The sequence below is a fragment of the Condylura cristata genome, unplaced genomic scaffold (genome assembly GCF_000260355.1).
Source record: "Condylura cristata isolate star-nosed mole 26May11 unplaced genomic scaffold, ConCri1.0 scaffold00004, whole genome shotgun sequence".
Lineage (NCBI taxonomy): Eukaryota > Metazoa > Chordata > Mammalia > Eulipotyphla > Talpidae > Condylura > Condylura cristata.
Window position 1 is genome coordinate 22,181,279 of NW_004567105.1, and position 23,999 is coordinate 22,205,277.

The window sequence follows — 23,999 nt, forward strand, 5'->3', positions numbered from 1 at the left end:
AGGCCATGTGGTCACCTCCGGGGCAGGCGGGAATTGAACTCATGCGGAAGTGGCTTTAGATTCTCAGTGCTGTGCTTTAATCCGCTGAGCCACCAGGGAGGGCCACTTTTTTACTGTTTTTAAATGTCATTTAAAATGAAGTAATCCACATGTTAGCCCACCTTGTCCCCTCTTCCCCTTTTTCAGTCTTAGCTACAAAAAAATACAATTTTTTGAAAGGCATATTCCTCAAAGATGAAGTTTCCTGCGTGGGCATTTACTTGTTTCTAAAGGGTATGTATAATAACAAGTCTTATAATTTATAGCTTTATTCTTTGAAAAATGTCCTGACAAATATAACAAAACTTCCTAAGAAATATTGGAGTAAGTGCCAAAGGAATTTTTTTTTAATATACACACAAAAACAAGCATAGGATTTTTGTAGGATGGTAGTTAGATGGTTAAGTATACTGGGGACAAAAAAAAAAAAAAAAAAAAAAAGAAAGAACTTCCGATATCTCAGATTCAAAATAAGATTAAGAATGACATAAATTTTTATAATTAGTGGAAAGTTATGCAACCTTCGTTGCCCTGTTTCTTCTTCATTTTCCATATCCATTAACAATGTACACATGCATGTGAATGCATGCACATAGATGAGTGCACATGAGTGTCTGAGTATAGGCATATATTTGCAATTAAATACACATAACTCATATGCTCATAGATGCATATGTGTGTGTGTTTCTGTATTTCTTTGCCAGTAAAAGCAACTTGCCTTTTATAAATACAAAATTGAAATCTTTTTATTTGGTCAGGTCAGTCCCTTAAAGAAAATCTCCTTTCTCCATCATTCTCAATCCATGGAAACATCACTGTTGGAATCCCAAATTAATGCCATAATGCAGAGCTATTTTTATCTATCTTATCTTGATGGTATATGCTGATTCCTTGAAGCTAAGAACTTGATTTCCATCTTATTTATTGCAGTGTCTCATAATTGGCAGTTGCTCAAAGTCTGTTTGTTGTTGGATGAGTGAGTTTTGCCCACATCATCGAAAATGCCTTATTTCCTTTATCATCTCTGCTTGAAACCAGGTTTGCAGTTTGTTTGATACGATGTTCCCACAGATGTGAGGCAGGAGCTCTATAAAACCCCATGGAAGGAAGATTTATAACTGTTTTTCATTTCTTCTGCTGCTTTAGTGTCTGGTGAGCAAGGCATATAATACAGCTGGAAGCAGTGTGAGACACTAGAAGATCATTATGAAGAGTTTGAGATTCACCTCAGCTTTTCATGAGCAAAAATAAAATAATGTCTACTTCATAGGTTTCATAAAAAATAAAGTGATGTGTGTAATATAATTAACAAAGTAATCACATTTAACAAACAGGCAGTAGTGGCAGAATAATAAAAAACTTTGTTTTATAATCAATAAAATAATTTTTCAAGACAAAATAACTTGAGAATTGCTTTTATAACATTCTTACAATTACTGTAACTTTATGGCTCCTTATGTCCACCACTATGATGCATACCTGTTGCTATTACATAATTAATAGTAATTCTTTATACTCTCATGAAGCTTTCAAATTTGGCAAGTACATAACACAATAATCTCATTTCTAGTGTTTGTTATGCCCTTTTTATATTTAAAATTATTATTGACATTTACAAATTGCAGAACTGGCAAATTCCTGTAACCCAAATAAGCAAAATGGTAAAGCAATAATTTCTTTCCCCCACAGTTTAGGGAAACAATGAATAAACTTTTAGGTTATGCCATAGGGAAATATCTTGCTGTGTTTTAAGAAGTAGTGAATTCCTCAATTTTTCTAATAAAATAATTTTTTAAAGAAATTAATACCTCTTTAATAAAAATTCATCATCTCACTATCTTTTGCTTATTGCAAAATTGAAAGAAAAGTTTTTCATGCCTAATAATTTCAGGCTTCATTTTTCAAGAAAACTAGAAAGTCAAAAGTAGATAAAAACACAAAAGATAATTGAACAAGTAGAACTGTAGCTACATAAGAACCCCAAAACGTACATTTAAAAAAAAAACAAAACTGTAGCCAAGTGAGTGGGAGTATATGAATACTAATCAGGTTTAACTGAAGGTTAACAATGCCTATTATAAAAATTTGCCCATGACTCTTCTTAACATTATGTAAAGGTGTGAAAGAATTTATTTATACATTTAATCAATAATTACCATCAATTTTATCTTTACATGAAAGCAGTTGATTTTATGACAAAGCTCAGAAAAACAAGAGGAATGCCTTCTCTGAGAAACAGTTATATCTCAAACTAGAAATGGACAGGGGTTCTCTATCTCAGTTTATTTTCTTGGTGTTTTTACTTATTGGTTCTTGAATTACTTTCAGCCTCACACAGCAGCATTTGCCTACTTGCACCTGCAAATCTCTATCATCTAAAGAAAAGTGGAAGAAAGGAAGAAGGGAAAAAAAAAACGGGAAATGGGAAGAAAAGAGGCTGGGAGGGGAGGAGGGAGAAAGAAGACATAAGGAAGGCAATAAATGAAGTTGAATAGAAAGTTTCAGTAGAGTAGTCCTTTGACCTCCATGTTAAAATGTTAATGCCTTCTACCAGACCGTCCACAATACTAGCTCTTTATAAAGTTGTTAAGATTTTAAAGTTAACAATTCCATCAAAATAATTATTTCTTATTCTACATTCTACACATTTAGAGTTAAATACCAACTCATACTATACTAGCTAAAGAAGAGTTATATCTGCAAAACTTGAGACCCAAAACCAACATATCAGAGAAAACTCACTCATTTGGTGGTATATATTTCTATAACAAACCATTTTTCTTACACTGCACATTGTTTATTTTGTTTTGGTTTGTTGTATTACTTGACACCAAATGGATATTTTCTTGGCAAGAAATCTTCTTCTTTTTAATATGCTGTGTTTTGATGGCTTAATAATTCCTCACATATTGCATGGATTAATTTTAAAAATTGCCTTTTTTTACAGACACTGAGCTAATGCAAATAGTGCTCCCAGTGAAAGCTGGAGAATGTGGTCATTTCAGAGTATCTTTGAACTTCATACAGAACAGAGTACAAATGATATTCACATTGGGGATCTTATAATAACAAAAGTCCTGGGATAAAGCAAGTGGCAGAAGGACTCACAGAGGGGTAAACAGAGATGCTACAGACAAATCACTTTACTAAAGTGTGACTTTTGTAGAGGGATATTGTTGAATAAATGTCTAACAAATACTTGTTTACCCTCTTAGCTCCTAGAAACTATATAGTATGCTGCCAGTTCCAGGAAATAAATCGTGATATATGAAATTCAACGTTTTGCTGGCTATAGACTATGACCCACTTGTGAGTCATAAAATCAATCTAGTGTGTCAAAACCAACTTAACCTGTAAAGAAAATATCAAAGTGATTTTTCTCGTGTATGCTAAATATAGTTTCATAGAATTTTTGTTTTTACTGTAAATATACAAAATATATAAGATTATTGAGGTAGAAATGACCTTTATACTGTGGGATCCAGATCTAGTCAAAAACTTTCAAGTACATGTGGATAAAAGCCAGCCATGGAAAACTGTCCTTTTTGCTATAGATTTATCTCTTTTTTTTTTTTAAAGATTTATTTATTTGTGCATACAAAACTGGGGTACAGGCCAGAGGTTCAGGGGCTGTGAGAGGATTCACCAGAGACAGAGTGAGGAGCAGAACAGACCGACTGATGAAGTACACTACTGAGTTGGGCAGCGGGTGGGTCAGGAGAGGTCTGCTGCACCATGTGGGTCACCTCCGGGGCAGGGATCAAACTTATGCTGAAGTGGCTTTAGCTGCTTAGTGCTGTGCTTTAACCCGCTGCACCACCAGGGAGGGCCCAAGATTTATCTCTTAATGAACATAACAACCATGTTTCTTGACTATCAATCTTCAACAGAATATTTGCTAGAAGTTTGTAGGGGAAAATTCCTTCCCTTACTAATAGAAGAGTGAAAGAAGGAAAATTTTTTTTTTAACCCATCTTCTCTTCTAATTATTATGACATGATAAATAAATGATATTCTAATTATTATGAAATGATAATAACTAATTTAAGCATAATTGATGCTTAAATCTCCCACAACCATCATGTTAATTAATATTATGTTTATTATGAGGATAACAGGAAAAAAATTGTAACAGAAACCTCTGTTTTAATGACATCAGTTATGTCTCTGTCTGCTTATTCACATATGTAATAAATGTCTGAGCTGATTCAGCCATTGTTTTGTTGATATTCTTTAATTTACAATGACAGTGGAATGGCTGAAAATAGGAAGCCAGTTGTGTTGGGAACAAATTCCTAATTATTTCATTCTTTTACTCTACTTTCATTGTCTTTACCTTTTACCATTTGCCTCTCTTTCTCTAGATCTCAGACCATAAGTTAATGTGCATTCCTTATGTCACTGTTATTACTACATTATTTTTTTTTTATTTTTAAGATTTTCTGTTTATGTTTTTAACAAATAATGATTATTATCAGTCACTTCTTCGCCAATTTAATCTTGAGTCTACCACATAGCCAAACTTTCTGATTACAGTATTTCCATTTCAAGAATATTAATTTCACCAAACTATGACTATTATAAATCTGTAAGTACTGACTTTCCTTTAAATAGATGTCTAAAAAGTTCTTCCAAATCCTTATATGTGCTCTACTACATTAAAATGACTTAAATGTATTCTATTTTACTCATTCTTATGTCATATCTTACAGAAGCATGAGCAAGATTGACAAAATGTATTAATTTTCATGATAAATAGAGCGAAGGTGAAATTTACTTTTAATGAAGCTTGATGTAACAAACATTCCACTCCAGTGAGATAGTACAAAGCTCCAGCTGGACACCAGCTGTGTCTCCTGTTCTTTGACTGTAGTGAAATCTTACTACAACCAAATAAAGCAGATGCGTCCTTGAAGGTTTTGATGAACTTTGTAAATCTTCACATCAGGTCTTTCATACTCTATATTAGCTAAAAAGAAAAAAAGAAGCTCATTCTCTTTGGAGGCTCATTAACTTCTCTTTGAAGTTGTGCCAAAATTTCAGTTCTTAGTCAACAGATGGAGGTGATGTCACATTGGGCTCCTTTGGCTCTAGTGACATTCCTTCAGTATAGATAATGAAAGCTATCAATGACTGTTTCATCAAAATACACTATTTACTAAAATACAAAAGCTTCAACATTTAATATACATTATGCAAAAGCATCTTGAAAAAAACGAGGGCATTAGATTCTGGAGATTCTTTGCATATGAAAATCAGATAACCAAGATGCAAATAACAGTCATAATTATACAACTCCAAGTAGAAAGCTATGGTAGTAAAATAATGAATTATATTATGAAATAAAAATAGCAGAAAGATTAATGTGTTCATATAATCTTTGGCAGTATAAAATTTAAGTGGATACTTTTTATGCCATAGATTTGTACAGGTGTCATAGTTCTGTGAATGTTAGGGAAACCACATGTAATCAAAGCATTTGCTTCAAATAAATCAAGATGGGAACCAAAGATAGAGTATTTTTCTAGACTTTACCTATAGACAAACCATATATTTAACTCATGTCTCTATATACATAAAGCTTAGTAATTTCTGTATTGGTTAAAACCAGTGCCTAAAGCTTAATATATGGTTGGCACAAATTATGCTATAGCTAATCTATGCAAAAGGCACATGCGGAAACATATAACTTGGGTCATAAATTTTAGCATAAAAGTATCACAAAGTACAAATGGAATGCAAATGAAAAACTCTTTTCTTAAACAGCATGGAATATTTTTGAGTAGTTCCAATTTAGCTAAGAAATTCATTGTGTAGTCATTTAAATATGATGTGTATATGTAAGAGAAGAAGGAAGGGTTTTTCAGGGAAAAATGATGAGCATGAAGTAATCAATTGTTTACTGGTAAGGCTTTTATAAATAATGCCATAAATTGAACAGTTTTTGCCTGAGAAGTGTGTTTTGTTCTGAAAATTCACTTAGTTGTATATTAAGCACTGTTTTCAATTATACATTAAGTTATACCAGGTGTTACAATAATTGTTGAAAACACAGTTCTTTTCGATAGTGCTATCCTTAAAATACAAGAGATTATCATATCATTAGGAAGTTCAGTAAAGTTGTGTACATGTATACATATATTTTAATGTGTGTAATTGTTCAGATGCTAATAAATATTAGATAATGTGAACACATTTATCATGTTCAGTAGGAAGTTGTTATAGATTACTGTTCCACTTAATTCCCAAGGGAACTGGTGAATACTATTCCAGTTTCACCAATTCCCTTGGGAATTAACAATATCTGGTATATAATCTATATTTGCTGAGTGAAAGACAACTTAAATAAATGAATTATTGGATACATAAATAAATTTTTTCAGCTGCATATCGATACAGTAATAAAAAAATTAAAAGGACTTTCTTAGTTTGAAATGCCAGAATAGCTCATATTAGAATTAAGACTACAAATAAATGTATAGGAAAAACATAAATAAAATACAAAAGTTTGAAAATTTCTGGGCAGCTATAGTAGTTTGAGGACACTGGACAATATCCAACATAGAAGACTAGAAGATGCGAGAACTTGGAAACAAATAACTACATTAACAAACCTACAGTCTAAAAAGAATGGGAAGAATATGTGCCAGAAGCATAATGAACAATGATGAGAATGTCTAGTGCATGGTGGTATGTGTGGTGTGATCCTATACCTCTAAATCATATGCAATGTTGTAAATCAGTGTAACTTAATTAAAGAAGGAAGATAGTTAGGGTCTTCCTGGTGGCACAAGGGGTTAAGTCTCAGCACTATGAAGCTATCTGCAGCCCCTGAAGCACAAATTAATCCCTGCTCAGGGAGCTGACCCACATGGCACAGCAAACTTCTCCTGTTTCATTCACTGCTCCCCTCAGCAGTATTTCAGTCTACCTACCTGCTCTGCTCCCCAATCTGTCTTTGGTGAATCCTCTCACCCACCACATTCTGGCCTGTACCCCAGTTCTTATATGCATGAACACATACATTTTTTTTTTAAAGGAAGGTAGTTACAGACAGTTAAGTGGCTGCAGCCAATGAAAATAAGAAGTGCATTAAACTAATCCCAACATAGGCAGCAATTTTTTTCCTTTTTGAGGTATTATATGAATCTCTGAATTGGCATAAGGAACCATAGCTTGTGGCACTTTGAACATGCTCTCAAAGGGGAAAGAATGGAACTTCAAGGATAACAACACAAGAGGAATTTGATATAACCTGGAAAATTAATATTTCAGTTATTGCCAAATCAAACTTAGGACAGAAGCAACCTGCAGATAAGCTGTAAAGCAGATATTGTAATAGTATTGTGAAATTCTGGAGATTAATCGTTGTTAAGCAAAGCAAATGAGTCTCTTAAGCTATATTTCCTAGGAAAATATAATAAAAATTTGATCAACAGATTTGTCAATAATGTAACTATATGCAAGAAATAAATTCTATATTACTTATAAGATACAGAATTGAGAAAGCACTTAGTACCTCATCTATAATATCCTGTTTAGAATAAAGTATATCTGGCCATGCAAAGCAGAACATTTGGCGAAAATCCAGATATTAAAAAAATGAATAGGGCAGACACATAGATTGCCTAGATGTTAGAATTAACAAATAAAGACTGATAACTATTTCATTCAATACTTTATAGGGACAGATGCATGCTAATAATTTACAAGGAGTGATACATATGGTAACTGAAGACTTAGAGAATTAGATATGATAATTCTAATAAAGAAAAAACTGAAATTATACAAACAAAAATTCTAATTCTGAAATTAAAAATGCATTGATTGAATGGTACATACAATAAATCAAATATTGCAGAAATATGAAATAAAATGAAAATTTTTCCAAGCTGAAGCCACTATAAAAAGATTTAAATTTGTTAAGCTGAAAGACTTGTATGGGAAACCAAAATATGGCTTGTCATTTGTATAGCTATAAATCCAGTAGAAAAGGAGAAATTATATTGAAGTAAAAACATAGGTAGAATAGAACTATTTCACAAAAAATCAGAAATTATGGAATGGGTTAAATCAAAATTATAGTATTACATTAAATGCTAAGTGGTACATAATTAATTCAAGATATGAGAAAATACATATTGTAATTCCTGGGAATCTATAAAAATATGAAGGCAATAAAATATATATTAAGATATGGAGGAAATAAAATATATATTAAGATATTACATATAAACGTGAAAGAAGAAAGGGAGAAGATAAAAAGTAGGACAAATGGAAAATGGAAAGATGATAGACTAACACCCTTTAGCTCCATTAAATGTAAGTCCCTATTAACACATGGAGAGTCGACCCTCCCTGGTGGCGCAGCAGGTTAAAGCACAGCACTAAGAAGATAAAGCCACTTCCGCATGAGTTCGATTCCCGCCTGCCCCGGAGGTGACCACATGGCGTGGCAGACCTCTCCTGACCCTCCCGCTGCTCCTCTCATCAGTGTACTTCATTGATCTGCTTGTTCTACTCCCAACTCTGTCTCTGGCGAAGCCTCTTGCCGCCCCTGAGCCTCTGGCCTGTACCCCAGTTCTGTATGTACAAATAAATACATCTCAAAACAAACATGGAGAGTCTCAGGTTGAATAGGAAATCAGGGCTTCACTGTATACTGTTTATAGTATTCAGCAGAATTGAGGCTACTATAGGGGAAGAGAAGTGGGAGAGTACAGTGGACTGACATAGGTGTTTCAGAGGTGAGAGTGCTGAGATTACCCTGATGGGGGAGGCGGGTGGGTATCCTCTACTGTCAAAACACTAGCAAGGCTGTAAAACAATGGTACTTCAATAGCATTGAACAATTTTTTTTTTTTAAGATTTATTTATTTGTACATACAGAACTGGGGTACAGGCCAGAGTCTCAGGGGTGGTGACAGACTTCACCAGAGACAGAATGGGGAGCAGAACAGGCAGATCGACAAAGTACACTGCTGAGGGGAGCAGCGGGCGGGTCAGGAGAGGTCTGCCACGCCATGTGGTCACCTCCAGGGCAGGTGGGAATCGAACTCATGCAGAAGTGGTTTCAGCTTCTTAGTGCTGTGCTTTAACCGGCTGTGCCACCAGGGAGGGCTGCATTGGACAATTTTTTTAAAAAATAATTCTGCAATGGCCCTCCCTGGTGGTGCAGCGGGTTAAAGCACGGCACTGAGAAGCTAAAGCCACTTCCGCATGAGTTCGATTCCCACCTGCCCTGGAGGTGACCACATGGCGTGGCAGACCTCTCCTGACCCGCCCGCTGCTCCCCTCAGCAGTGTACTTCATCGATCTGCCTGTTCTGCTCCCCACTCTGTCTCTGGTGAAGCCTCTCACCGCCCCTGAGCCTCTGGCCTGCACCCCAGTTCTGTATGCACAAATAAATAAATCTTTAAAAAAAATAAAAAAATAAATAATTCTGCAAATAAATATCAAGGGTTATAACACTTAAAATCACAATTGGCTATACAACTTTGCTTTTTCTATGATAGCTTTAACTAAGACCCAGCAAGAATAGATGAACCATGAATTATTTTGCTGAGATTCACATTTGTGATATTCATTACTGGACTTTGATTTCCTTTTACCTCAACTTGCTTTTGTTTCTAAATGGTATTAAAAATAAATTAAAATGTTTGAAATAAAGATCTGACCGTCTCTCTTTCAATTTAATCTTCAGTTTCATTTTTACATTTGCATCAATGACAATGAACACGAAAATGAAAAATACCAAGTTATACATTATGTACTCAATCTTTCTGTTTAATTAAAATTTTATTTAATCATCTGTTTAAATTATATGTGCTGCATTATAAATGTATCTTCTTTGAATGAAATTACAGTAAAATATATAATAATACCATTAAAAATATATTTGCTTCATACTTAAGGCAATCAAGTATATATCAAAAGTTACCCTACTTGAAATAGTGTCTTAAATATCTCAGGCAAGGATACTCAATGATATTTTAAGTTTGATGCTAAAAATTTTAAGATATTACAAATAAATATTACATATAAATGTCCTTCCTCACAAGTACTGTCATTTGCTAAAACTGTCTTATTGCTTCCAAAATGAAATATTGCACTGTGAGTAAATGCGAGAAATGTTATGTGTTAGCACAAAAAGGATGAAAAATGAATGGAAATGAAGGAAAAAGGTAGTAAATTATAGGAGATTTCACAAAATTGTGTAAATGAGTTTTATGTTTCATAATCTATTTGTCGATGGTATGATATTTAGTAGCAAATATGAAGTATTGCCCTAATCAGCTTTTAGCACTAACTGTGGTAGTAGAGTTCTTTTCTTCCCCCTCCCTCCCACTAACTCATGGCTGCAAAAAGCAATTTGTTTTGTGGAATAAAAGGAATCAGGAACCCAGACAGAAAAATTCAATTTTATCCTTAGGCTGGCATAATGCTGAATGCCTTCAATTTTAATGATTGACAGTTTTTATTTCTTTATACAAGCAATAGGCAAAAAAAAAAAAGAACACAAATGCCCACTGAGGAATGAACCAGCCTAAAAGCACTAGTAGCATCTTCTTGTACAGACAGGCTCTACGTCAGAAAACACTGAATTCTAACCCAGAGAAGAATATTACAATCATATCAGGCTCTGTAGAGTATTTCCATAACAAAACAAACAATATTATAACCAGTGTGTCTTGAAGAATAGCACTAGATTTATGAGAAAGAATTCCTTGACAAACTGTATGTAGTAGGATCTGAGATTCCCAAGTTAAATAATTTCTGTAGAGACATGGTGATAAATCAATTTCATGAGGTTGTAAGGTGGGAGAGAAGGGAGAGGAGAGAGGGAAGACAGAGGAGTGGAGAAAGAGGGGAGTGAAAGACAACAGAATACAACTGTAAGGTGACACTCTCTAAGTGACCAGCTCTTGGGTTAAGTCACTAAAAACAGATTGAGGCTGTTCTTGCAGGAAGCCAATGTAAGAATAAGATTTTGCAATTCTGTTACATATCCAGAAAAAACAACAAACAAACAAACAAACAACAACAACAAACTGACAATACAGATAGAAGTAGAAAGGGAGAATAGAACTGGGAAATTACAGGCAGATATTGAAGTACATGGCAGAAACTGAGGACATGGATTATAACCTAAAAAATAAGAATTAATGTTTAGGTCAAATTTGTATTTTCTAGGCTTTTTATTTTACTTCTCACTAGCATTCTTTATACCCTTTTGATACTTTCCCCCTCCCTATCCTTTTTTTAAATACCTGGATTTCATTTTTTGTGTATATTCACTTGTGTATAATTATTTTGCTTATCAATTTATTATGACACTTTGTTTTACTCATATAGTTGGAAACATTAAACATTTTTCTTTGTCTTTGTAATTCTCTTCAGCCTTTTTAGGCTTTTACATTGATGTATTGAAATGATTTGCATTTTAGGTGATTACTGAGACAAAAGTGCTTCTTGTCATTTTGTTACTCTATTTCTAGTGTCTTTTATTACTTCTGTTGATTTTTGTTGGAAGGTTATACTGAGCTTTGCTGTGATGGGCTATAGATGTGTACTGTTGAATGGTTTGATCTCAAATACACTTGACAGGCCACAGTTTTACTTGCTTCCTCTCTGACATTATATAACTTAGGTGGGTATGACTTCTAGATGAATTTTGAAATTGCTTTACAATAATTTCTTTAGTAGTTCTTTTAACTCCAGCTTGGTATTGATGTATTCTGCTAATTTTAATTTTCCTGTGAAGATTTTTATCTCTCCTTCTGTCTTGAATGATAATCTCAGAGGTTAAAGTTTTCTAAATTGTAAATCTTTGAAAAGTTTGAATAATTCCTTCTATTTTCTTGCTTCTGAAAGACTTTTTATTTGAGCAGTTCACAGTCTAATAGCTTGTTCTTCTTTTTCATGACAATTTTAGCATTGTTTTCCTGTCATTAGTTTTCAACAATTTGATTATAGTCTGGGGCATATTTGACAATCTTTTCTATGGATTCTTTGGGGCTTCTTGAATCTGGTTGAATTTGGTTCTTTCCCCAGATTAAGTAGGTCTTGGCTATTATTTCTTAAATAAATTGTCCATGTCTTATCTGTTTTATTTTTCTTTCTGGGATTACCATATTTCTCTTTAAATTCCATCAACACTCTCTTATACTAGTTTCCATTTAAAAAATTCCTTTCTCTTTGTATGTTATTCATGTGTTTACCTGTGTGCATTCAAGTTTGCTAATTCTACCCATTACTTGTATTTTTCTACTAGTGAGCCTTCTAGAACTTTTTAAAAAACTACTTGAAGTGACCACTGTAAAATTATATTGCTGTATTGCTTTCCTATATTGAGGAATTCAATTTGTGACATAATTTCATTTGCCTATGGTTATGACCTCCTTAAATTGAAAAATTTAATTGCCAGTTAGTTCCTGCACATGTGAAATCAATTTTGTCAGCATAGGCAATTAGTTAAGTGAGAAACAAAAAAGTTTAGAAAGACCATATCCTTCAAGATCTATTGTTTTAAGTTTTGCATATTTATATTAATGAGATGAGAGCAAGTAACATAGCACATTACTTTTTTATTTCAAAGTGAAGTGTATACATCAATTATAGAGTTCAAATTTCTTTCTGTTTTCCAAAAGAATATGAAGGCCAAACTCATTGGCTTTCAATACAAGGTTTCATTTTGTACTATGTGTTATATTAAGTTACCTCTTTTCCAATAGAATCCCAAATTATCATATAATTGAAATCTTAATGAAATGAGAATAGTGAATTTATTTTTTAAAGTTCCAGTGTCAGTTTTACAGGTAGGGCCTTTCTGTTAGTAAATAAAGAACACAGGGCCCTCCCGAAGTGGAGAACCCTAGAAATACTTCAACTCTTTACAGTAATTGATAACTATAATAGTGTACTGCATTTGCTAGAGAAAAAACTTCAGTCAGGTTTGGAGTTTTGGGTTTTAAGAAAGCAGACAAATATGTTCTTTTATTTTAAATATTACGTTAACGTGCAACTTGGACATTTTTATTGATATATGAAGTTAACTTATAGGGAACACATTATTCATGGATTCTAAGTATTTGATGGTGTTATATTAATCATCAATATTTGAAACTTGCTACTAAGAAATAGACACCCACGTTCAAATAGACATTATAATTAGCTTTTCCAATACAATTTTATTTAAAGATATTTTATGTTAAAATGTTACAATTGAGTTTAATTTCATTTACCACTTACTATCATTTTTTTCTAAGAGTTTTATGACTAACCTATTTATCTCATTTTCTCAGATATCTTGAGAATGTATTTTGTGTTTCTTTCACTTTTAATATAATAACATCACTTTTAATATAATAACATCATTCATTGTTGAGATCGAAGCATAATTTCTAAAGGTTTCATATCACTCTGTGGAGAAAACAATCAGTGTTCTTGGTATTTGAAAGCGCACCAACTCAGAAAGCGAGATGCTCTGGGGAAGTATTAAATGTTCCATACTGTACAAGAAGCTGACATCATCTGGGGTGTGTTGCCAGCAGATAATTGAAGTGTCAAATGCTAAAGAATTTTAGTGTCTGCTGACAGTCTCTGATTTCTGTTAGTCTGGCAAGCACAGAAAGATTGAGCATAAAGAGTAACTATTTTTTTTAGAGCTTCAAAATTATTTTCCGATATAATTAATGACTTGGAATGACACACTATTTTTATCTACCAAAGATCTCCTTTCAGAACACAAGATTAATCTAAAATTTGATGCATGATAAATAGATTTTAAGTTCAGTATCTTATAAACAAATTTTTGACTGAAAGAAATTTTTGGTGTTTCTTTAACCTCAATTTGATTTTACACATGAAGATATTGAAACTACATTCTGAGTGACATGCAAAATTTTTATATACCCTTGTCAAATATTGTTAGCACTATAAAACAATTTAAAAAGTTTGGTCATATTCTAACTTTTGATAAAAAGTACTTTTTCTCACTCATTAGAAATTAATAAACAAATGACCCAAAACAATTGCATAAATCAAATGATAGCTGCCATTATGTATATTCCTATTATAGCAAAAGAAATAAATTTTTACACAATTTCAGCTTAACATTTAAGTGTATATTTCTTAACTCATTCTAAACTCTATGGTTCCATTTCTTTTAGAAAAGGTAATTTATCACTTGTTTAACTATTTTTTTCTTTGTTAATATGTTACTGATTTGTATATTCAACATATGCAATATACTGTATATTCAATATATCTGTATACATATAAAAAGAAAAAGGCAAACTAGTCTTTGCCACATAAATGTATGAACTAAATTATAGTATGTCATTGTTTTATTTATGTACTTGCTCTTATGCAAGACTAAATCCTTTCTCTGTTTTTAATAACTGTGTAGCAAAACTTCTTAATTACATTTTTTTCAATAGTAGTAAGTCTTCTTTGGAGTTCTTAATTGGTTATACTTCTTATAAAAATGAGACTCTGAACTGAAAATAATTTAAAATAAAAGCAACCATAGTTGATTTTAGAACTGTTTGAAAATCTGTAAATACATATATCATTGTTTCATAAGTTCATAGTAACTCATAGCTACATATATTGCATGCAGTATATGATGATAGACTGTTTATTCAGAAAAATGACAATCAGAAAACTAACAGTAACACTCATGTATTGATTTGTGCTGTATTATTAATCAATGATGAATAACTAGATTTTTTAGTCAAGCATTTTCTTGTCATCTATATCATAATTTGCTTTATTTCTCTATATATTGATAAAGACATGAAGCTACTATTAAGAAAAGAGACAATAATGCTTGAGCCTTGCAATATTAAAAAAATGACATTTACAAATATCTAGGAATGTATGCTTTATGATTTTACTGTGATTTAAGCTTTAATTCAATGTGAACTTGACTTCAGATACCAGTCTTTATGTATATACTGAATAACATTGTTTCTTCTTTTTTACAATTTCTAAATATATTTCATTTGAACCACTAGAGAATTGAAAAACAAATAATTTTCAAAGTAATATTTTGTCATGTAAAATATGAGTACAATATTAAATGGAGTCCCAAATCACTCATCAACAAATGAATTTGTCTGTGTTGCATCAAATTCATTATACTGTTATAATTCAGGAGGAACTTACAGGAACATTCCCAAAGCTACAATGTAAATCATACATATTCACTTCATACACATATATACACTTAAAAATGAATCGAGTTTTATTTAGATGGGATAATAAACAAAGCTTATTTCTCTGTAGAATGACTCAAACTTTTCCATTTCCAGCATGTGATTTTTAAATCTCTGTTCTTTTTTTTCCAATATAATTTTTGAAGGGATTTTCCTCATCTAGTTAATTAAAATATCCATCATCTCACAGTTTTATTTTATTTATTTTTGCCAAGGAAACTTAAACTCTAATCTGCTAGTATATTTCAGTTTTACAAAATAGCCATTTTTTTTTTTTTTTAGATGTGGTTATTGGGGACCTCTGGGATCTCTGCTAAGTGCAGATACACGCTGACTTCTCTTTGGTAGAATTTTGAAAATCCTTGGTGTTTTTTGAAGAAAGTCCCTTGATTTACATTGTGGAGGAGAAACTTATTTTTCTAATTTCTAAGATACACACATAATAAGCCAAGCAAACAATCTACAAAATAGCCATGTTTTAATTACTAAGAATTTATCCATCTTTTAGCTAAAAATGGCTGCCTCATAGAAATTTACTTATTATCTTCTTATAGCTTTCTATTTCTTTCTGGTACATTTTTCTAAATCTTTATCATCAGTGATAAATTGAAGAGAAAATAATTAGTGTATTCTTTCCTCTGTTGTTCAGTGGATGAAGGAGTTAGTTGTGCTGGACCAACAGACAGTAGAAACTTGCTGTGCATTTTAGTGTCTGTATGAAGAGTAGGTGACATGCACTTCAAAATTTGTATAAAGGTTAGAGCTCATGTTACGTGTTACAGGGGCTGCTAAATACATATAATACTTTATTACAGCAATGGTTTCACAGGTGTTGTATATGAGCAAATTCATAAAATTCATATTAAACATTAATATGTATTGTTTTTAGCATGTTCATTATACATCAATAAAGCTGTTTTTACAAAGAATTTGATCTCTATCCCCAGAATTTTCTTGACCAATAGGTGTTCACTCCAATAGATCTTACCCACAAAAGGCAAAACATGCCTACAAATGCTTGTTGTTATGTGTCAGTTTATTGAAATTATCAGGTAGGTAATTCTTGCACATAAGAAAATCTCTATCATTTCAAAAGCAAAAATTTCCATTTGGGAGTTGTGAGTTTGCTCTGCATTGCCTCCTCATGGACCAGGACTTGACTACTAGGTCACTGTCAAGTACTCTGCCAGATGACAACTGTGTGAACATATAAGCCATGTCACATTACTTATATTTTTGGTTGAAAACAGGCCTTTCACTATACTTCACTTCATGGCTACATAGAGAGAATAGCACTAGTGTTGTCTACAACTTTTACTGAAGAGAGTTATTTCTGGTAAAATTTAAGAATTCAGAATTTGTGTACTGTCTTCAAGTTGCAGTTTAGTAGAAGGCTGAGACAAATCTGTCTTCCAACATCAAAAAGATAAGAATTTGAAATCTCATGTATAAAATCTATCTTTACAAAATTTATTCAGACTCTTCAATCTCAGTCTTTAGCTCTGAAAAATGTTAGTATTTTGCTATCTTATAGAATAAGATCATAAAAATTAAATATCACTTATGCAAAAAATTATAGCTTATATGTTGCAACATAGCACATAGTAATTATAATTACTAATATTTAATTATCAATTTGCCAGTGTTTCACCAAGGAATATAGTATGACTCCAGGATTAATAGAGTGGACTTATTCAGGGCTACAACATAGTAAAGTGTGAAATTGAAGTCAAGAAATAGTTCCTTAATTGCTATTATGTAGAGGATACTGTGGTAGATATGGAGAATACTAAATAAGAGTTTGTGTTAATTCAAGTAAACTTTTGAGGCAACATAATTGAGAGCTCTGCTAAAGGCTTATGCAAGGCTAACAAAAGGATGAAAAGAAACAATAACCACCTGGCTAAGTGAGGATGGAGACTGTCCACTGAGAAATATTTATCAGTGCAAAACACTAATTTATTGGATCATGGGCAGATAGCTATGCTTATGTTTTTATGTTTATTATATTTTATTATTTTTAATCACTTGTTTGCCATTCTTTGGGTTTCTTGCACAAAATGGATTATGCTTATCAACTATAATAGCATAACTATTAAATCTCAGTAATATAAAACATATTTAGCATCATGAAGGAGAAGAAAAAGAAAACTTTTGAAATTAACATTTGTTAATTTTGTAGAAATGTTAAATTCAGAGTTGAAAGGTTATTCTTTTTTGTGTAAAATGATTTCTATGTCTTACTCATTTAATAAAATTTTATTTACACATAATTTTATATAGAGGTAGGTACAATAATAATGTCAGTTTTTCAGTCTGTTAAGGAGATTTATATATATATATATATATAGTTGAATTAGTTATCACTGTGCTGGAACAGTATCGGTGTTGAATATCGGAGGTTGCCATATATCCTGTTTTTATTAATTCTTACTGAGGAAAAGAAAGTGACAATAATAAAATGTGGAAAAACACAGATAAATGGACTTGGAAATTTTGATTTGACAAAACATCTCCAAATTATTTTGAGTGTCTTGGCGAGGCAAAATATTTTGTCAAGCACCATTTCTCATTGCTTTATCTTGTTAAATTAAATTGAAAACATATGGTCATAATTACTCACATACATCTTAGCAAAACTTTGGTATAAAAGAGTTTATGAATTCTATGTAGATTTATGAGTTACATCCCTTTACTAAGGTTTTTATAGCATTTTAGCTGGGATTTGGGATTTAAAGAATGAGAGCATTTAAGCTATTTAGAATCTGTTGAGACCCAATAATATGGGGAATGACATACCCATTAAATAATATATCAGTGGATTTACATATGTACAATAATTTTAAAGATGAATCATTAGCCAATATGGCATGCTGTAAAAAATTCAAAATTTAGAGTTATGAAACAAGGCCTAAAATCCAGGGTCTAATTTTTAATTTTTTCAGTTTTGGTTTTCTAATCCATGTAATAGAGGGATATACCTGTGCTTTTCAGAATTGTTCTGAACATGAATGCATTATAATTAAAATATATTAAACTACAGATATGATAGTTTTCATCATATTCAAATTTTTTTCTTAAAACAACATGGAAATTGTGAGTAAAACTTGATACTGCACAATAGAATCACTCTTCTCAACAATTCTATTTAATCTATCTATCTATCTATCTATCTATCTATCTATCTATCTATCTATCTATCTATCTATCTATCCACTATCCATCCATCTTTCTGTCTACATCATCCATTATATATTGTACTAAGATTTTCAGAGCTGGTTCTAATAGTTCTTTTTTTGACATGAGTGGGATCAACAGTCAACAATATTCTGATGTATAAATGTACTGACTATAGTTATTTTGTGCTCACCTCCTCCTCCTTCTTAAATATGTTTGAAACAAAGTCTTAGTTCAAGCAGGGCACATGTACAGGTTAGCAATGCCAGAGAATGCCAATGGCAAGGTGAATAGCAACAGTCATCATGATTCTATCTAGCAGAAATAGAGGTCCAAACACTTTAGTCCATGGCAATTCAGTATGGGAGTTGCCAAGAAAAGTATAACGCAGGTAAGCGGCAGGCAGAACAATGATTTCTGGGCATTGAAAAAGAGTATAACCAACAAGCAGTGTACATAGGTCTCTCATGTCTGCTGGATATTCCTGGCAGCCTACCTGGTACGGTTACCTAAATGAACCCCGCTCAGACTCAGCAGAAGAGTTAGAACCATTCCTCCGTGGAGTCTGAAATGCTGAAAATTGGGCACTGCTTGAGATTTCATTGATATGCAGGCTGTTTTTTTTTTTTTTTTAGTTTATTCATACAGAATTGGAATATAGGCCAGAGATGCAAGGGTGGTGAGAGGATTCACCAGAATCAGTGGGGAGCAGGGCAGGCAGATCAACAAAGTATATGTTGCTGAGGGGGAGCAGCAGGCTGAAGGGGAGCAGCGGGCAAGACATGAGGGTTGCTGCGCCATGTGGATCACCTCTGGGGCCAGGGCTGGGATTGAACTCACACTGAAGCACTGCAGCTGGCTTGCATTGCTGCGTCCTAACCCATTGCTCCACCAGGGAGGGCCCTGGTATGCAGGTTAAGCAGTACAAAGGAGCACTCATTAAGCAAGAAAGAGGATAAGATATTCCCCCACGAGGGCATAAACTCAGCACGGGTTGTAGGCACTCTCTAACTTCAGTAATAAAGTTTTCCAGATGCAAAGCTCATGGTTATAAGGGTGAATGGGGATCAATGAAGTATGCACATGTAACTAACTTTCCCAGTATATAAAATTAATTTTCAGTCCATAAAATAAACAATAATATCTTAATTGTGCATCAAAAGGAGTAAAATGCTTATTGTCAAGAAAAAAAAAGTCCCTACATTTTATAATACAAATTTGGATATTTAGGACAAGAGCATATGTCTATTTTAAATGTGTATTTGAAAAACAATTTTTAAAGTTAGATATTTAGTATACATAAAATTCAAAACCCAGTTTTGAAGGCAATTAGATAGCTCTTTTAAGAAACACATTTCTGTGTCAAAGGATCTAGCCTGAAGAAAATTTAACGTTCTTTTTTATATCTTTTTTAAGAACGTGATCCCCATCAACATCAGTGAACTCCCATTTACTTCAGTATGGACAATTTAATTGAAATCTCTGCATACCCAACGCCTACTAAATAATTAGTTTCAGTGGGAGTTGTGTGAGTGTACAGATTGCAGACTGCAGCCAAATCAGAGTCGTTATTCATTTTCACAGTTTTGATGGTCTCTCACATTAGAATCAAGGTTTTATTTATAAAACAAAATCACACACACACAAAAAAAATCCATTCTTAGGTTTATGGTTTAGAAGTAAGAGAGGTTCCTGCTTTTCCCATAGTTTCAATCTGTTTGATTTTAATACTCTATGAAAAAATTATACCGCACACAAAGACAGGTTTTACCTTTCATGGGTGAATACCTGGTAAGTTATACTTCTTCAATAAAAATATTTTTTCTCATTTTTATTTTCTCTGCCTATCTAAATGAAGTTAGTAGCCTTACTGAAGCAAATATTATGTAACCTTATTGTATAAAATTCTACTAATGTGTAAAACAAAGATGCTTTGCTTGGTTAATGGTTAGGAGCTAAGCCATTTATACAATAAAACAGGCACATCATTATTTCTGAGGGGATAGCTTAACCAAATGACGAAAAGGCATTATTGGGGATTTGATTGATTTTTAAAGCAGTTAAAAAATAATGAAGTAGAAAAACTATTTTAAATTGCCACATTAACATATCCACATTTTCATTTTTTCCCTAAGTTATGTGTCTATGAATGATAGAATAATAATAATATGAATTGAGTTAGAACTATGGGTGGTGATTGACTGTCTTAATCTATTTTTATTTATATTTCCTGCACTAATTTTATAATGTAATAATAATTTTAGTGACTACATGCAGTTATAAGTCTGAAACATCTATTAAATTAGGAAACCAAAATATACCATTTATGTCATTTAACTTTCACAATTAATATAATTATTAGGAAATACCTTAGCATTAATTTTAAACTATTAAAGGGAGATTATTTTGTGTATATTATTATCATAACTAAGTAATCAAGAATAGTTTAAAATAATTATCTATGCCAATATAGTAAATATAATTGATTTAAAAATTATTTTTTGGAAGAAGATATAATAAAATTTTATCCAAAAGGGCCCATTTTGACAAAGTAAGATAACTACATAATTGTCCAAAATTTAATTTACTGTGCTAATTTTAACTTTTATTGATTTCTGATATCATTTTCTATTCATCCTTGGGAATGAAAGTCCTTAACATTTTGGAACATTCAGGACATAGAAAATTTAACATTAGGATTTTGCAATAATCACAGAATGTATATAAATGAAGACTTAAGTGAATAGGACCTAAGAAATGCTTCTAATAAATCTAGAGATTAATGTGTATTCAAATGGTACATCTGTAAGAGTAAAAGAAATGAAAGCAATTAACAATAATAACAATACATCAATTTTGACTCTAAAGTCAATTAATTAACAAGACTTAGAGATAAAAATTTCTAATTTCACTCTATCTATTAATCAAACCTTAAAATAGTAATCTTTTCATCCATAATCTGAATTATGGAGAATGTTATAATTAATTTTATATTAGCATGATTCAGGATAAAAGACCAGATTCAAGATAAAAGATCATATATAGCTTCAATTTTCAATAATACAGATGTAGTATATGGTATATGAAAATAAAATTTCAAACTATTCCTTTTTATCAAAATATTAATTTTTATAAAAGAAGTTTATTCTAAAATTAAAATATTACAGAATTGCACAAGTTGCTCATCCTATGTATTCCCATTTAAAAAAAATACTGTTATTAAACAAAATGTAATTAATATAATCAAACTACTTATTTTTCCCAGTATTACCCTATTTTTATCAAAAAATTTGAAGGGCTATAATCTGAAAGCTATGTGTGAGAATTACTTGTTTGTTTTTACAGACTTTTTTGTTTTTACAGGACATACATGTCTATTCTGAACATTTTCTTCCTCATAAAAAAGAAAATCTGTAATAGAATCAGCTTATACTACATGCTAGGGATGACTTTAATAATTATTTTTTAAAACTTTCTGTTAGAACTCTTACCTCTTTTACTTAGTTACATAAATGCCAATTGCTGCAAATTTTTGTACAGATATTGTTTTCAGCTATTAATGCCTGGAAATACATTTGCTTTTAGAAATAAAAGGATCAGAACTAAGGGTGATGATCTTGTATTTTCAAAAATTTATGCTGAAATGTTAGCTATATTAATTTCAGGAAAGTACACCTGAAACCTAAAACTAACTCTCCATCTCAAATAAAAGTCAGTTAGCAAAAGACAAATAATTCCCCCGAGGACACAATTTCTTCAGAAGATGCAGTTTGTCATAAATATATGCTGATAATTCAAAGAAACTATAACACATCTGCTTAGTTCTCTCCAAAGTAACTAATTACAAACAGAAGTTAGAGCATAACATTTTGTGAAATGGTGGAAAATAGACATAATTCACATTTTTAGGACATATAAGTTGAGTTCATGTGGTCTACTCACAGGTTTCATGAAGACTCAATATATAATTGAAGTAATTTATGAATAATTTATGACTTACTTTGTCTTAAATTGTTTAAAAAGTGAAAGAAAAGGAGTAAAGTCTCAAATAGAACTGGGTCTTGAACTATTGTATAAACATAGATTCAAGGTGGATAAAATTCTCATACAACAGCCAAAAGTCTGGCCAGAGGAATAAACAGTAAAAATGGGTCTGGAAGCAAAGTTTGTTGTGGAAGTCATTTCAACAAAGAGAGTTTCCCACTTATGATATTTTAGCTAAATACATGAGAAAATTTTTGGGAGAGGGAAGTTAAGGAAGACCATTTCTTTCCTTAACTTTTATGAGACAGTATATAAAGTTACTGAAATATTGGTTCCTTGCTTCCTTCCTTAAATAGTATTTCTAAAGGCAGTGACGTATGCCAATGGTTTACTATTGACCCTCCAGTCATAGAAAAATCAAGTTCTTATCTCTTTAAGGCCAGAAATCTTTTCCTAATGTTTTTACTCAAACATCATAAGCTTATGAGACATGGTCTATTCCTTTAACCTTGGACTAGCTGTGAAAACCTCTTAAAACCACTAACCCTGATGCCTATTAACACAATAGCCACATTGATTATGATCTTCAGAGTCTGGTAATTTTATATGGATTTTTACTTAATCACATTCAAAATATTCTGTTTTTGTTTTGAGTGGTGGAGCCAATCTTCAAACTTAGACTAGTGCTACAATTGGATCCTATGATGACGGGGTGTTTTTCTGAATACCAGTCTCATATACTGGTACCGTGGTACTAGAGAATCAAACACTAGACTGACAGCTGGGACATATAATGTGAGCCAAAAAGTGCTCAGCATTTCTATCACTTAGCTTTGTCATATCAGGTAGTGAGTCTGATTTTGTGCCAATGCCTGTTGATATTGCCCAAATACTGGACTATTGGTGGTAAGAGGAAATGTGGAGAATTTTATTTAACTTGAATTACATGAAGATTTAGATTCCCCTTACCTTCACAGCCTTTTGGCTAAGATCAAGTGATTACCAAGCTATGTTAGGACCCTAGACTGTGAAGCTGACAATGCTACATTCTGGCAATGCTTCATTCGTGATTTATATATTATTGTAAAACAATAAAACTTTTCTTCCCCCTTCCCTTTATCTTCTTTTTTTTTTTTTTCTGGGTGTTGAACTGAAAAACCCCTAATGTCCTATTTCTAATAACTATGTCTGTGAGGCCATTTATGCTTTCTCTATCATGTACCTCACAATTATTCCATGTTCAATCAATACACAATTCCAAAGTCACTTCCATATTTTTAGGTATTGTAGTACCAAGCCATTCCCAGTACCAACGAGATCATGTTCCCTCTAAAATTGTGTGTAGGATTATTCCTTTCCTATTCAAAGATTTTGGTTGACCTTTAATCCCTGGCATTCCTTGATTCACTGTTGCATCATTACATGGCATTCTTCCAGTCTTTCTCATGTCTGTGTCTAAATTTTCCTGATCTTATAAGGACACCAGTCATATTGGATTAAGAGTTTACCTTATACGAGTGTGACCTCATTGTAAATTAACTAATTCCATCTGTAACAATTCTATTTCCAAATTATATC